This window comes from Lethenteron reissneri, chromosome 26 (genome assembly GCF_015708825.2).
Source record: "Lethenteron reissneri isolate LAM-NWPU_2019-01 chromosome 26, ASM1570882v1, whole genome shotgun sequence".
Lineage (NCBI taxonomy): Eukaryota > Metazoa > Chordata > Hyperoartia > Petromyzontiformes > Petromyzontidae > Lethenteron > Lethenteron reissneri.
In genome coordinates, this window is record NC_083804.1 from 10,135,414 (window position 1) to 10,150,891 (window position 15,478).

Below are 15,478 nucleotides of genomic sequence, written 5' to 3' on the forward strand. Positions count from 1 at the left end.
CCGAGCCCGCCCCCGCAGACCCGTCCCCCGGAAATGGCGCTCCCGCCTCCGGCTCAGCGTCTCCCTCGACGTCCTTCTCCTGGCCCCTGGTGAGCGCTTTCTGTCTTGTCTCCATGTCGGCGAGGTTCTTTGGCCGCTTCTAACACCAGTTGTAGTATTCTTGAATGAGACCGACACTTCGTAGAGGCCACACGCTTTTATTCCGATAACACTAGTCCTCAGGACTCACTGGGGGAACAGTCCCACACACACAACCTAGGGAGGTACAGCCTCCGGCTCTATTCTCATTTCTCTCCTTCCCTAGCCTCCAGCTACTCTGTTACTCTCTTCCCTAGCCTACAGCTACTCAGCTACTCTCTTCCCTAGCCTACAGCTACTCAGCTACTCTCTTCCCTAGCCTACAGCTACTCAGCCCACTCAGTTCCAGCGGGGCGGCATCCTCGAGGCTTGGGGGTCCAGGATCTCCGGCTCTCCTCCTTCAGCTTCTCCTCCGATCGACCCCTCCGCTCTCCGGGAGCCGTCTTATATATCCCCTCTCTCTGAGGGGCGGGGGTGTCTCGGGCCCTGGCTCTCGCCAGGCCCCTCCCCTCAGAGCCGTTCCAACCACCTCTCGTCCCTGTCGATCCGGGCCGGTCCAGACCGGTACGTACCTCTCCCCTAGCTTGTGTGACCTGTGTGACCTGTGTCAACCTTGGTGTCAACCTTGACCACCACATATGTATGTGTGTGTATGTGTTTGTGTGTATGTATGTCTGTGTGTATGTATGTGTGTGTGTTTCTGTGTATGTATGTGTGTATGTATGTGTGTTATGTGTGTGTCTGTGTGTCTGCATGTATGTGTGTGTGTATTGTGTATGTGTTTGTGTGTATGTATGTGTGTGTTTGTGTGTATGTGTATGTCTGTGTGTATGTATGTGTGTGTATGTGTGTGTATGTGTTTGTGTGTATGTGTGTGTATGTATGTGTGTGTATGTGTTTGTATGTGTTTGTGTGTTTACGCTCGCATTACACAAATGTGTTGCAGGTCTAAGGCGTTCCTCGCGCAGCATTGCCGCTTTATTATTTCAGTCGTTTACTGCCGTACGCACCCTCACAGTCGTGTGTGTCTGCAGCAAGCGCGTGTATGTGTACCTATGGACGCGCGCGCGTGTGTTGTGTAGGGGGAACGATAGTGTAGTGCTTAGCGTGCTGTCTGTGTCTGTGTGTGTGTCTGCGTGTGTCTGTGTGTGTGTCTGTGTGTGTGCGTGTGTGGTGTGTGGAGAGCGGTAGTGTAGTGGTTAGATTGCTGTCTGTGTGTCTGTGTGTGTGTCTGTCTGTGTCCGTCTGTGTGTGTCTGCGTGTGTCTGTGTGTGTGTCTGTGTGTGTCTCTGTGCGTGTGTGGTGTGTGAGGAGCGGTGGATGTAGTGCTTAACGCTACGCTGCGCTACCAACCCGGCGAACCGAGTTCGATTCCCGCTCACGGCCACCACCTGTGACGATTATTTGAACCTCCCCTAGGTCGACTCAGCCTCAAACGAGTAACTGGTGTGGCGTATTAACATCGCCACTGGGGAGACAAAGGCGGCCGGGCGTGAGTGCTGAGGGAGGGAGAGTGGTGAGGGAGGGAGAGTGGTGAGGGAGGGAGAGTGGTGAGGGAGGGAGAATGGTGAGGGAGGGAGAGTGCTGAGGGAGGGAGAGTGCTGAGGGAGGGAGAGTGGTGAGGAGGGACTCAGCCTCAAAACGAGTAACTGGTGTGGCGTATTAACATCGCCACTGGGGCGACAAAGGCGGCCGGCCGTGGTGGATACAAGTCCCGGGCGAAGCCGGGTAGTACAGCTAGTATTTGTATAGTTAAACTCGCAGCCCAGCGCGTCCTTTGGACATGACCATCCATCCGTCCTTCCAGCCAGCCAGTGTCTACAGGATCATATAAAGTAATCTTCTTTGAAGAACGGTCAGTTCCCCGCACCCAACGTCCCCACCTCTAGGTGCCTTGGGGTGACAAACCCCAAGGCCCCTACCCCGCATATCGCTCCATTCACGCCAAAGATACATAGACAAAGTCCCCCCTTATAGCCTTAACAGACTTTGTGTGTTAAACTTAACAGACTGTTGGGGGAGGTGCTGTTGGCGAGCACCTACAGCACAATAGGGGGTGGGTAACCAGCACCACGACCGGCCGCTTTTGTCTCCCTAGTGGCGATAATTACATACCGCACCAGGTACTCATTTGAGGCTGAACCGACCTCGGGGTGGCCCGGGACCGGTTCAGATAATTGTCATTGTTGTCAACGCGTGTTAGTGAGAATCTAACACGGGTCGACAGATTCGTAACGCAGCGCGCTAACCACTGCACTCCCGCTCCTAAGTCACACCACCGCCATCCTCGCACCCCCCTCACCCATGACCCCCCCTCCTCGCACCCCCCTCACCCATAACCTCCCCCCCTTCTCGCACCCCCTCACCCATGACCCCCCCCGTCGCTTCCCCTCGATGCCCCACCGCACGTCCCCTGCCCACTGTGTGTTGGGCGGTGCAGGGTCTCCAGTCAGAATGTGCACTGCGCGGCACGGGGCAAATCCAGGTCAGCCAGCAAAACTTTTTTTGTTCAAATATACACAGTATGGACGAGCACATGCCCAACTATGTGTACACAAGCATATAAACAGTGAAAGCATTATCACATTAGGGCCCGTTGTCTCGGCCTCGCTGTGCACTGCGTTGCACCGCTAGCTGAGTAGTTAACCTCGCGTCCAATAAACCCTCAGAGCCAGGATGAACGTCCGACTCCAAACGTCATTTATTGAATTTAACGAGGTAAAACTGGTAAGAAAACAGCACAGATACAGCATCTGTTAATACCCAGAAACACCAACACAATGAATGAACACCACAGCATCATAACATTTTCTTAGATAAATAGATCCTGGATGGACCAGGCCCCTACATTACCACTGAATAACTATACAAGAGCATAAGCTGCTGTGTTACATAAAGGCACATCGTGATTTCATCACACTGCACTCCAAATGTACAGTAGTACACATAACACTAAATTGTGGATGAGATATTTCGTCATCCTTGCTCAGGATCGCAATATAGTTACTTGGGTACAAGTTTGACTCGACTTATTAAATTACAAGTAACATTCACAATAAGGAAAGTTGCAGGCTTCGTTGTTAACTAGGCCTCGTATTTATCATAACAATTTAACAGCATTATAAAGGCATTTACATCATTATAACGGTCATTCTAACATTATAACAGCATTGCCAATATTATAAGAACATAAACGAACTTACAGACAATGCTTCTTAAAGTCCCACAATGGACAATTGCGGCTGGCTTCACTGGGACACGATGTGTGCCGCCATCTTGAATTATGTGTGTAATGGCCGACGCCCGGGTGGTTGAGCGAGAATCTTAAATCGCAACTTCCTGGTCACGTGACCAAAATTAGCATAAAAAACAGGAAATTCCTGTGTACATACGACCCCCCCATCTGCCGTGAGGTAAAACCCCTGCCGTGAGGCAGAACAGCCGTCCATAAATGTCGTCACGCACCTGGGGGGGGGGGGGTCAGACATTTGTGACGATGTGTGACGAGGGGGGGGGGGGTTGAGAAATGTGACGTCACATCAAAATGCGCAACTTTAAATAATAATAGACAACACGTTCTACTTAAGTAAATAGACTTTTAAATAAATGTTTTCTCCTACAACATCAGAGTACAGCGCCACATAAAATACGCACTACAGTGACAATAGTTTAAACTTTAAAGCGATTTGAAGCATGTTCTATTTTTGGGGGGGGGGGGCAGAGCTTTGTGACGTCATATTTGAGGGGGGGTCTGAGTTTTTGTGATGCCGTGTGACGAAGGGGGGGGGGGGGGGGTCAAAAATCGTCCAAAATCGCGTGACGTTATTTATGGACGGCCCCTTAACACATACAATAGGTGCAAGTTGCCACGAAGTGGCGGTAACATTACCACAGCGCTTATGCCATGCGAGGTGCAATTTGAGGGCACGTGAAGTGTGGAAGGCTCTCTGCTGACGGGTAACGGGATAGAGCCAGGTTTTATCGGTTGACTGAGATGACTGACAGCATGCACGCATACACACACACACAACTATGTTGTACCATGAACACAACCATTTACGGGTATACCCAGGTTTATGCCCAAGCTGCATTATGAAAACAGAACGTAAATTGAAAGTACTTAAATGGAAGCATTTTGGTGGATCGTAACGTGGTACAGTACCTAAACAGGGGATGCTCAGTAACTAATTGCGCATCTATATTGTACAATTGGTGTGAAAAGTAAGCATATTATTGATATCTGAAGATATATTACCGTGTCCATTATAATATATGTATTATTAATTGTTGTTTATCATATACAAATAGTTTAACACGTAGAAATTGAGAGAAACAGAAATAACTTTAATCGCTCAGACAGCTACAGGCTTAGTGCGGCCTGGAAGCGTATTATTAAATAAGATACATTACAATTACTTATAAGGGAAACAACCACTAACAGATTACTAATGTAGCATAATCACAATAAAACACATTCCAAATGATTACTAATCTACAACTCGCATCGTAACAATAGCCTGATTACTAATCTAGTATATAATTACAATCACTCCCCCCTTGAATCTTTGCACCTGATGAGTTAATGAGTTAATGATGACGTCATCCTGCTGCTGCTCTATATAAGAACGGGAGACACAGGAGAGCCTCACCATTCTGGCGAATTGCCCGATGATGCTGGTTGTAATTACCAGCGAAACGTCGTACTCAAATTGTGAATGTTGTTGCTTCAACACACCGGTGGGCTAAAGCAGTGAACTATTTGTCTTTGTCAACGTGACACATTTTTTACTGATTGGCCGTGTCGGGTGGTGGAGGGTTACGACACATTTATAAATAAACGCGATCTAAACCCAAAAATCGTTGATTATGCATATACAAATAGTTTACACTTGTACACAAATAGTCGCCATAAATACGGCACGTGAGGAAAAAACGTCAATAGAGTCGACGTGAAAGAGACTATAGCCAGTCAGGGATGCTAACGCTTGTGCACCATTTGGCGCCTGGAACGTAAAGAATGTGGGGCTGCATGGTTAGGTTTGTAAATCTTGAGTACGTTATGGCGAGGTAATACAGTGATACCTCGGTTCACGAACTTAATTCGTGAACTGACTCTGGTCGTGAACCGAATTGGTCGTGAACCAAGGCACATTTTCCCATAGGGTTCAATGTAAATCCGGTTAATCCGTTCTGACCTTTTTTTTGGTTTTTGAAGCACAAAAATATGAAACAAATGACAATACACATTACTGTAGTACTGTACAGTATAGTAATGTATAAAGAGAGAACACTAACCTTGCTTGAGATGACTTCTGGCATGGAGGAAGGCCGGTGGGAGGCGGGTGGGTGACAGTAAGCACTCAAACGGGTGAACTGTACAATACAGTAAGTACAGTATTGTACAGTACAGTAGTACAGTACAGTACTGTATGTGCTAAAAAGCACACCAAAAATCAAAAAGTCACTGAAAGTGTCTTCACAGTACTCACAGTACTTCTTTCTGTGTCTCTTCTTCTCTCCACGATCTTCCTACAGTAAGTCACGACCATGTGACAGCCTGGAATTAGCATAAAAATGGGCGCGGCTCCTGTTCGTGAACCGAAGCGGAGTTCGTGAACCGGAGCATATTTTATGAAATTTTCTGTTCGTGAACCGAGTTGTTCGTGAACCGAAGCGTTCGTGAACCGAGGTATCACTGTACGTAAAGTGGGATTGGGTATCAATACAGCAGAAGTACGTACATCAGGAGGGTGTAAATCGGGGTGTTACTGTACACGCACTCAACTAGTTCACTCCAGAGAGTTGCGGGGAAGGCTAAAACAGTTTAAGGCTCTTTCAAACGAACGGGCGCTTCACGAACACATGCACCACACAGGATTACAATCGGAGATGAAGCCTCCATGTTACTGTGCCACTGTACGGCAAGGACCTGGAAGCAGTCACACAACACTCCCCTGCTTTGTAATCCTGCCTCACTTCCTGCATGGAGTGGGAGATGGCAGCCTTCACGCAGCCCACTCTGTTAAGTGAGAAATCATGACCAATGCTGAAGGAACCAACGAGTCTGACCAATGTTGTCAACACGGCAAACGAATGTTGATTACCAATCTCGTGGTCTCCAAGCCACGCCAAGGCCCTCTTCAGGGTAAAACAATGCGCCGGATAGGCCCTGGGACAAGGATCCTCCAACTAAACATTGAGGCACTTTCCCATGCAAAGTTTTAGTATCGAATGATCGTAATGAAAACCCATAACATTGATATCCTGATGCTCCAAGAAACCCACGTTTTGGGATGCACTATATACCATTCGCTGCCACATCCATCCATGGATACAACCTTTTTTAGTTCCCACCAACTGAGAAAGAAGGAACCTACACTTACAGCATGAATATAAGGGATCTGCACATCACCAACGTGTACAAAGCCCCTAGTTCAAAATGGACAAAAAGGCAGCACTCCCAAATGCACCAATCCCAGCCCTATTCGTTGGTGACTTTTAACAGCCACCATACTGTGGGACTATGCAGTAAATCAGGCCGGGGGCGAAAACCTTACTGACTGGATGTCCACCGAAGGTCTGCACCTGGTTTCCGATCCCAAGCATAAATACACTTAAATTTCGATTTAAAGCTTTCGTGACTGCAGGGATTCATCTTCTTGGTTCTTTCGGTAAAGTCACGTAGAAGGGAAGTAATAAAACAATAAAAATAAAACATAATAAAATAAAATAATTCTCACGACGTTTCGGCTACAACGCAAGCAGCCGTCTTCAGGTGAAGAATGAGACAATGCCAAGCTAGGAGCTTATATATAAGCTGCGTTGGAGGTGGAAGAAAGAGCGCCTTAACAAAAGAATGTGCATATGAAGAGGAATTTAGCATATTCATGGAAAATGCGTAGGAGGTGGGCGGGGGGGTTTCAAAGTCATATTATGCCCATGCATTATGCAGGATCAACAGCACCAAGGGGGGGTGCAGGGATTAGCAGTAACAAAGGAAAGGAATGTTAATGATATGTAGCTGCAGTTACTCAACAACCACGTAGAAAACTAAAGTATAAACTACATAAAAAACTAAAGTATAAATAGCATAGCACCATCAGTATACTTACTATACTCTACACTAAGCTGAGTTACTAACAGCAAGTAATACATTACAATTCTACGTCGTAAAAATTATATAATATGCTTCCATCTAAACTTTATTCTATTGCATCACACGAGCATATACCGTACTATATACTGCCAACATTAAATTATATACTGTATTGCTGTAAACCAACCTATATCTTATACATTTAATATAACACATTAGGGTGGGTAGAATAATACATAGTGTTATATTAAATGTATAAGATATAGGTTGGTTTACAGCAATACAGTATATAATTTAATGTTGGCAGTATATAGTACGGTATATGCTCGTGTGATGCAATAGAATAAAGTTTAGATGGAAGCATATTATATAATTTTTACGACGTAGAATTGTAATGTATTACTTGCTGTTAGTAACTCAGCTTAGTGTAGAGTATAGTAAGTATACTGATGGTGCTATGCTATTTATACTTTAGTTTTTTATGTAGTTTATACTTTAGTTTTCTACGTGGTTGTTGAGTAACTGCAGCTACATATCATTAACATTCCTTTCCTTTGTTACTGCTAATCCCTGCACCCCCCCTTGGTGCTGTTGATCCTGCATAATGCATGGGCATAATATGACTTTGAAACCCCCCCGCCCACCTCCTACGCATTTTCCATGAATATGCTAAATTCCTCTTCATATGCACATTCTTTTGTTAAGGCGCTCTTTCTTCCACCTCCAACGCAGCTTATATATAAGCTCCTAGCTTGGCATTGTCTCATTCTTCACCTGAAGACGGCTGCTTGCGTTGTAGCCGAAACGTCGTGAGAATTATTTTATTTTATTATGTTTTATTTTTATTATTTTATTACTTCCCTTCTACGTGACTTTACCGAAAGAACCAAGAAGATAAATACACTTTCCACTCTGCTCACTGGCAACGTGACTACAACCTGGACCTCAACATCGTTTACAAATGATGAAAGTGAGAACTCACTTCACACATTCTGCAAAATACCCTCAAACTTCCCCAAACGTCAACATAGGCCCATCTTCACCTATAGCATCGAAATCTCTGTGAGTCTGTCAAAACGATAATCAAAGTGGAACCTGGTCAAAGATGACTGAGATCACTATAATGAGGATGTCGAAAGAGTGATGAATCAAATTCCTGCGACGCCAGAATATTATCACCGTTTTTTTGGCCTCCTTATTGCAGCTGCCAAAAAGAGCATCCCCAGAGGCTTCCGAAAACAATACACTCTCCGCTGGACAAAAGAGACCCAAGACCTGCTCCGACAGTATAACCAGTCGGCCAGCCAACAGGTTGCAAAGGCCATGCTAGAGTCTTTAGAGTCGGGCAGACGTCAGAGGTGAATTGAGTACGTTGAAGGCCTGGACTTCACACACTCCGGCCACCGTGCCTGGGCCCTACTATGACGTCTGGATGCTGCTCATAAAACAGAATACCGGACCGCAAGAGTCCGGCCCAACTCTGTAGCCTCCAAACTAGTGGAGAACACAAAAATTACCACTCAACAAAGATACAGTATCAAGAGAGAAAGATCCATCGCCAATTATACCCGACAATGGCGTCCATTTATTTACAAGACCCACCGCCATCAGCACAGAGTAAGTGAGGGAGGGTCTGGCTGTAATGAAGAAACACAAGGCTGCTTGGCAGAGATCGTATGCCCTCAAATATGCTCCATTACTTACGATGTAGGGGACTCCAAAAGCATGGAGGAAGGCGATGGTCTTTCAAGGTTCGCTCTTGTTTGTATAAAGTAATTCAAAGCTATTTGGTGTACAGTACTGCCATCTTCTGGCCATCTCTCAGCCCAGGAGTAATAATGTAAAAATGTCATTTTCTTTTGACTGCTGCCCTCCCTCAAAGTAATACCTAATGCATCGACCCTGGGAATAATTTCACAATGGGTTTTATGCAAGTGGATGTTTTTGGTCCTGGTAATAACTTCAAATCAAGGATGATTTATGCGTTTTATGGGTGTGTAGGGGACACTAGCCTTCACCAACACACGGAAACAAGGGTTCCCAGTTCCTTTATTTAACCTCCGTCACACGCAGCTCCCTCCTCCATCCACCATTCTCTCCTCCCGTCACTCCTCCGACGTCTCCTCTTATCCACACGGTACCCTCTTCCATTCCATCCCCACTGCCCTCAGCCCTGTGACCTCACCTCCAGCCATCAATCCCCTTTCTTCATACCGTGGGGTTAATAACCAGTTAAGTCAGTGCCGGATTATCCTTGTAGCAAAAGTAGCGTATGCTATGGGCCCGCACTTTTAAGGGCTCCGCGCTAAATATTTTGAAGCTATCAATTCCGGTTTAGTGATTCTGCACTTGCTCTATAACTATAGTACTACACCACCTTCAACTTTTATGAACGATTGGGTGTTTAAGGTTAGCGATTTGTCGTATTATCTGGCTGTATAGCAAATAAAAAAATGAAATAACTTTACTACTCAAGTAAAAAAATGGTTATGTGTTTTAATGCTTACGTTTAAAAAAAAAAGTAGGGCACCTTGATAACATATGCTACACGCCCCGCACTAGCTTAATACGACACTGGGTCAAGTAGACGCAGGGAGGGACGTCAGCGCCGAATGGGGGGAGGGAATGGTGATGTTCTGGGGACCGTTGTGGAGGATTGTTACAGGTAGAAAGTGAGAGCGCGTTTTTTAAAATATTCCACTAGTTTTAAAACGTAAAACAATTTCTCGAGCTGAAGCACTATTTCAGCAAAAGGTAAATGTGCAGTCGTGCACATGCTGTGATTATATACCGTACCTTCTCACGTCATTGTTGGCAGAAAGGCCTCCAGCAGAGAGAGCGCTAGAGTTACCTCTATAAGGGTGTTTTGGCCTACTCTTCCACGTTGGCTAGTAGAATTAGTAATTTAGTATTCAAAAGAAGAAGAAAACTGTGTGAATGCCAGAAGCAAGTAATAACAATAATTTATAGTACTTTGTGAATGCACTGCTGCATGAAGGCTTCCTGATATCGTCAGTTATGGGGCTATGTTACGGTGCGAAAGAAGTTCAACATACATACATTGGCAAGCGCAAACATCCAATCAGCACGGCGAAAGAAGTCACCACGTCGTGCATGTTTGCCTTTGTTTCTTGTTTCAAAAAAGTAAAGGCGCAACCCAGCATTTGCTTGACTACGTCACTGAGGCTGATCTTGGTCCACCATTCAGTCTGTTTTGTTCGATTTTTGTCAAGCCATGATGCTAGACTCTAGTTATTAATACTCTGCAAGATGAGACAATGAATGCCAAAACCAAATTTACTTTTTGTCTGTGGCTGGATGGATACAAACAACAGCTTTGAAACGTGCTAAATATGAATGCTAAGTTTCTGCAACCGATCTTATGGAGGCAGTGGGTGCTGTATGGATCGCAGCGACACCGCCAGGATGTTTGCACGGACGGCGAATTTGTTGGTGATGTTGTGAGATGATTTGGACGTCACCAAAGTCGCAGCTCGGAGATTCTTTGAACCTCCATTTGTGGAAGGCATCTCGCGCGTTGATTTCGCGCGCGGTTTAGCGAAGTCCATACTTGTCGTGGGAGACAGAAACCCTGTGTTTCCACATTTGGGTCCTCGATTAAGTGTTTTATTTGCCACACCCAGGGGCGCAAGTGCTTATTTCAACGGGGGGTATGCAAGAAACGACTGAGGGCCTCCCCTCCTTTCTCCCGACTCACTTTTACTGAAATAGCTGAGGATGTTTTTAAATCGTATGCGACAATACGTAGGCTAAGAAATATACTGAATACTGTATGTATTGTTTTAGTTGCACCGTGTATTTGCTTTAGAGGAAGTCTCACAGTGACAATATTAATAAAAACATTTAAAGGTACAAAACTCACAATTAAGTTATCCATCCATGCGTCTTGCTTTCACGCCGGCCCCACCGGTCTATGATTTCCTCAAAGGGGATGGATCGTGCAACTTTACGCTCTATTTATATGATAGGCAGATGCGTTAATCGGTCTTGGTCCAGGGAATTGTTTACAGAACATTTCTTAAAATTTCTAAACATTTTGTACTTGTTTATCTGTTGACTAGCTGTACTACCCGGCTTCGCCCGGGACTTGTATCCACCACGGCCGGCCGCCTTTGTCGCCCCAGTGGCGATGTTAATACGCCACACCAGTTACTCGTTTTGAGGCTGAGTCCCTCCCTCACCACTCTCCCTCTCTCAGCACTCTCCCTCCCTCACCACTCTCCCTCCCTCACCACTCTCCCTCCCTCACCACTGTCCCTCCCTCACCACTCTCCATCCCTCAGCACTCACGCCTGGCCGCCTTTGTCTCCCCAGTAGTGATGTTAATACGCCACACCAGTTACTCGTTTGAGGCTGAGTCGACCTAGGGGAGGTTCAAATAATCGTCACCGGTGGTGTCCGTGAGCGGGAATCGAACTCGGTTCGCCGGGTTGGTAGCGCAGCGTAGCGTTAAGCACTACACCCACCGCTCCTCACACACCACACACGCACAGAGACACACACAGACACACACACAGACACACGCAGACACACACAGACGGACACAGACAGCACGCTAAGCACTACACTACCGTTCCCCCTACACAACACACGCGTGCGCGTCCATAGGTACACATACACGCGCTTGCTGCAGACACACACGACTGTCAGGGTGCGTACGGCAGTAAATTACTGAAATAATAAAGCGGCAATGCTGCGCGAGGAACGCCTTAGACCTGCAACACATTTGTGTAATGCGAGCGTAAACACACAAACACATACAAACACATACACACACATACATACACACACATACACACAAACACATACACACACATACACACACACAGACATACACATACACACAAACACACACATACATACACAAACACATACACAATACACACACACATACATGCAGACACACAGAGACACACATAACACACATACATACACACACATACATACACAGAAACACATACACACACATATATACACACACATACATACACACAAACAGATACACATACGTACATAGACACATGCATACAGACACGCAGACATACACATAAACACATACCAAAAAACCCACATACATACACAGACATACATACACACAAACACATACACACACATACATACACACATACATACAGACACACAGACATACACATAAACACATAGACATGACCCGGCTTTGCCTGGGACTTGGATCCACCACGCCCGGCCGCCTTTGTCTCCCCAGTGGCGATGTTAATACGCCACACCAGTTACTCGTTTTGAGGCTGAGTCCCTCCCTCGCCACTCTCCCTCCCTCGCCACTCTCCCTCCCTCACCACTCTGTAGAGGACGTGAAACTTTTATGAATTTACCTCAGAGTCGCGTGGTGGGTGTCGAGGCCTAGCACCGTGCAGAGCCTCCCGCCTCGCCTGATTTTGGCACCCGGCTGACTCTGGGTACGGGTGCCGTTCCCCCCCCCCCCCCCGCGCTACAATAACACTGTGTAATCGCTATCATTTAATAATCGACCGACCCTATAATAGTAATAGCACACATTGTGGTGGGGGGGGGGGAGTGAAGAGGACGTGAAACTTAGATGAATTTACCTCAGAGTCGCGTGTTAATGCGTGCGCCTATTTTTAACGGGAATATAAAATGGCGTCCACCCCGCGGCCCGTCGCTAGCCGTTGCCAGGGGCAACCGCCGTCCAATGAAAGCGGCGAAGGCGTCGCTAGCCGTTGCCAGGGGCAACCGGCGTCCAATGAAAGTGCGTATGGTCCGGCGACACACACACAGACAGACAGACAGATTCGCGATTTTATATATATAGATTCGGGGCCCCCTTGTGGCCGACTGGGCTTCCACGCGTCGCAAAACGCTGCCACCTGCCCCACAGTTTGCGCCCCTGGCCACTTCCATAGCAGCAGCCCACGATCTCGTCCAGCGAGTGCCGATTTACAAATAGTTATTTTCAGCTCCTATTGCGGAGGCGCGCACCGAGAAATGTTTACCGGAGTTTTTTTCGATGGCGTGGGGTTTCCTTTAGGTCTTGTCGGAGCGGCAGAGCGGTGTTGTCCGTGCTATTGGAGTGCTCCCCGGGTCGTCACGTCATCGCGTCGAATGTTGGCCGTGGGCAGTGCCGGATTAAGCTAGTGCGGAGCCTGGAGCATATGTTATAAAGGGGGTCTAAATAAAAAAAAAACACAAATATTAAAACACAAATTGTTTACTTGCACAGTAAAGTTATAATATTTTTCATTTGTTATACAGCCAGATAATAAGACAAATCTCTAACCTTAAACACCCAGTCGTTCATAAAAGTTGAAGGCAGTAATAGTACTATAGTAATAGAGCAAGTGCAGAATCACTGAAGCGGAATTTGTAGCTTGAAAGCATTTAGCGCGGGGCCATTGAAAGTGCGGAGCCCGTAGTATATGTAGCTGCTTGTGCTATGGCTGTGAGGTCGATGTTCGCCAGCACAGGAAGCCACCACGGGGAGTAGATTGCATCTGAGGTGTGCTGCCGATGATGTTAAGTGCGGTATTGATTTTGCTCTCGACGAGGATTCGCGTGAGAGCTGGTAACGACCCACTGGAGCGCACTACGACTCCACGGTCGTCGTTTCCTCACGCTGGTTCCTGCGTTTACTCATCTATTGTATTTACATTTGTGTAGCCACTGGGCGGCACTCTAGTGGAGTGACATTGCCGGATGTTACTGCACGACACTGTGTGAAGCGGGTGGCGCAATGTCGACGCCGCAGACGTCCGTGCGAGTGGCTGTACGAGCGGCACTGCGCTCTGTGTGTAGTGCCAGCCCCGGGACGATAGGGGGCGGAAGAGTGCCATAGAAGGTCCGGGGTTGAGAGGGGCCATGGCACTCCGGTTGAACCCGGAGGTCGAGTGACCGGAGGTACAGACCCGGGGACCCCCAAAAAGGGGGCTTGGGGGACCACGTGTCCAGGGACAGGTCCTTCTCGAGTATTCGTGTCCCGGGGTGGGGTGAGCCCGGGACTGGGGATATAAGCCGGGGTCCTGAGCGGCACCGGCTGCTGTTGTCCGAATGAAGATCTCCACGTCGTCGCCTGGGAGAGGAGCTCCAACGACGGGACCCAGATCCGAGCTGGGGTCCGGTCCGCTATAGCCACCCCGTGTGTTCAGAGTAGCTGGCCCAGAGGATAAACCTCCCTAGGTTATCTGGTGGAGGGGCAGCTACCCCTCGTGTTAAGGATGTTATTGAATTAACGTTTTGCCTCCAAGAAGGAGTCTCGGTCTCCATCTGTACCCACTACACTAGCATGCACTTTAATGTTTGCTGGGCTCTCCTTTGCCTCCCTGAGCGGTATAATACTTGTCAGTTACCACATATTTTAGCAACACCAGCTCAAACATGTGCCATGGTGTCGCAATGGTAAGCGCACAGGACGTCCAATGCAGCGTTTACCGATTCAATCCTATCCCGCAGCGAACCAGTTGCAATAATTGGGCATCTTAAATTCCTCCACCTAACCCCAACAGTATATATAAGTACACCACAGTCGATTGTCAGGGCACATTTGGTGGTGGGGGGGGAATACATTTTGGGTAATCCCGCCTCTTCCAAGACTTCTGTCTGGCTAGCGTGGAAATGCAGATCAGAAACACTAAACTGTTAACGGGCTCTCTTGAGCGACCTCAGGTGGATGCCCTTCCATCAATAGTGAGCCTGTCATTGCAGGGCCGCTACGTTGAGTTATTACCCAGTGCTTCATTTCAGCCGCAACAGTCTGGAATGCCGCGATCTAAATATTTTTGGAAACCAGCCTTAGCCATCTCCTAGTGATACTAATTGTGTCGTCTCTGGATTATAAATAGGAATACGGCAACAATTGTAGTGACTGACTCGGAGACACTAAGAGTAGGAGGCACTCTGTTTATTAACACGGCCTGACAGTAACACTTAGTAAAGTACGGTTCCCAGTCAGGATGGCTGGTAGACTGCCTGACTGGCGACGCCGAGATGGTGAAGATGGAGACGACGGTAAAGACTCCAGCAGCAGCACGAAGGAGATCCCACTCCAGACGACAGCCCCGAGGTCCCCCACAGGGGCCCCTCTTGTACTGTCAGCGTGGCCTGGCTCCGCCCCCGGCTACGCCCCCCTTCTGGAACCTACTAGCGGGTTCTCGGTGTGCCCCTTCCGTGACCCTTCCCCTAGATCCCTCTCTGGTCTATCACGTGACCTGCCGTCAGGGCTGCTGTAAGCTGCCGATCCCCTTCCCCGCCAGCAGCCAGCACTATGCTGCTACGTGACCGATTCTATGTCAC